Source organism: Echinops telfairi, unplaced genomic scaffold, assembly GCF_000313985.2.
Source record: "Echinops telfairi isolate 266 unplaced genomic scaffold, ASM31398v2 ScPeMD7_49;HRSCAF=173, whole genome shotgun sequence".
In the NCBI taxonomy this organism is placed as follows: domain Eukaryota; kingdom Metazoa; phylum Chordata; class Mammalia; order Afrosoricida; family Tenrecidae; genus Echinops; species Echinops telfairi.
Window position 1 is genome coordinate 1,158,285 of NW_022103947.1, and position 2,379 is coordinate 1,160,663.

The following is a 2,379-nucleotide window of genomic DNA, read 5'->3' on the forward strand; positions in this document are numbered from 1 at the left end:
TTGCCCTGGTATAAAATACACATCCTATTTTGAAGACAGATTATCAAAAATATAAAATATCTCATTGATTTCTAATGTTTTAATATTGATTCAGTGTTGCAATTATATTTTAAATATAATTTATAAATTAAATAAATATATTTACATAAAATATATGTAAATAACATATAGCAAATTTAATTTGATCCTTCTCTTCATATTTTAAAAAATGACTACTAGAATATTTTGGATTTTATAGGTGGCTTAGATTCTATTTCCATTGGACAGTAATAGTTTAAGGAGAAGAAATGAATTAAGAGAATGCAGGAAGGCATTAACCTAGAAGAAATTCTAAAATAATTAGGACACTAGAGAAGAGTGAGAGACAGAGTGGAGTGGCAGCTGTTTAGAGATAGAGCCCAGATTTGTGGATTCAATTTTAAAGTGCCCTACTGACTTTATGAAAATAGTTTTATGAAACTTTATCATGAAAATCGTTTCATAATGCCCTAATGACATTATGATAATGAATGAAAATAAGTGCTCATCTGGCATATAGATATGATAAAGTAATTCATGATGTTTAATGTTCAAGTTGTGGGCAGGTTTCCCCAAAACTACCATTTTGTAGTGAAAAGGTATTTTTGTGTCTATTTAAGAAAATGGATAAAAATATATTTTTGACTTTATTAGAATATTTCAGAATAGTTTTTCAATACAAATTTGAGAACTAACAACATCTTATCCATGTTCCTTAACAATTCACAAAATGTTTCTTTTTATGTACCTTCTAACATACCCAATGTATATTTGCATATTAAATTCCTGAGAAATGCTGCAGTTATGCATTTATTAGTTAATTTATACAGTAGTATTCACGTATTTTAGAGAGAACCCGCTCCCCTCATCTTCCTTCCTGCCTGCCTGCCTGCCTGCCTGCCTTCCTTCCTTCCTTCCTTCCCTCCTACTGTGTTACAAGACCTAGGATAAGCACCTTCCTACCATGTGCCCAGATGGGAAGATTGATTTGCCTTTTTGAGTTTTCATTTTCCTTTGACAGCACTCCAGCTCCTTCTGCTCGAGCACAGAGCCTTCTCCTTGACCACATTGGGCTGGCCTTGAACCAATACATGCAAGAAGCTTGCCCTGCTAGAAGTGCTCCTCTGAAGGATTGTTGATTTTTGCATTCTTTCTCCTTTCATCATAATTTTTTCCTGAATTTTCATTGATAGCTTTTTATTTAAAATCTCTTCAGGAATCAGTTTAGCCCCTTTCTATGGCCCAAGGGCAGCACATAATGGGACTCCTACCACTGGCAGTGCACTGTGCTGTCAATGAGCAGGATACAGTTCTTCACCAGGGTCTTGGTGCGTACAAGCTCATTGTTGGATACGTTGTATACAACACTGATGATTCTTGTTTGGTGGGCCCAACACTCGGAGTTCCAGGAGAAATTCCCCACATTTAGCCTTAGTGTCCTGTACTTCTTGTTGCCTCCTCTCACAACTGGATGGATACAGCAGGACTAAGTGTTTGCAGTGTGTGTGTGTTCTATATCAGACTTCCGTTTCTCAGGGGAGGGCTTTCTCTCTTTTGATCAAAGTTAGCTTACATGGGTCCAATATCCCACTCACAACAGGGCTTTAAAAGATTAATACCAGGGGCTAATCAAAGACAATATTAGAGGAAGATCATGATGCCTTGGGGGGAAGATTGGTTTGACTCTCTACCATAAATTAACAAGGAGGTTTTGAAAGGGAGTCAAAGGCAGATAAAAACACATAAACAACAACAACAATAACAACAACAAAACATAGATCCAGGAGTGGGTTGGGGGCTCACACTAAATCCTAGATCCATGCTTGGTATTCAGGAAGGGAACACTGAGGATATGGGTCCTATAGCAAAAGATGGTGAAGAAATTAGATGGTGCCAGGCTATCAGATAAAATAGTGTCTGGGGTCTTAAAGGCTTGTCTCAAAACAGGTATCCACCTACGTGAGATGTCAACTAAGTCTACATGGAAGAAGCATACCATCATCAGTCACCAAAGGAGTATAAATCATATAATCTGAAATCAAAGGAAGGATTAGTATCAGAGCCAAAATGGTGAGAATCTGGTTTGCAGAAGGCTATGGATGATAGTGGGAGCCCACAATTCATCTGTGGAAACGACATAGGAAATAAAGCTCCAGTGAACTCCCTCTATCCACAACTGAGGAATAGGAGGAAAGTGGTTACTAAATAGAGTGCATGGAGGGATGAGTATAAAAGATCAAAGGCATAAATCTGACTTGAACAGTTACAGTTTTGGCAGTTGATCTCTCCTCTGATGCACGCTGGACCTGATCTGTTTTAAATATTTTCTGTATTTTTGTTTTGCTTTTGTTTGTTCATATT

At 37.2% G+C, this 2,379-nt stretch overlaps 1 protein-coding gene and 1 pseudogene across 1 annotated transcript in view; one reads left to right on the forward strand and one right to left on the reverse strand.

Annotated features, from left to right (window-relative positions):
• CNTN4 (contactin 4) overlaps nucleotides 1-2,379 on the forward strand; it is a 1,263,733-nt gene that overhangs the window by 156,867 nt on the left and 1,104,487 nt on the right. The window lies entirely within an intron of this gene.
• The window catches only part of LOC101660425, a 5,195-nt pseudogene continuing 3,776 nt past the window's right edge, over nucleotides 961-2,379 (reverse strand).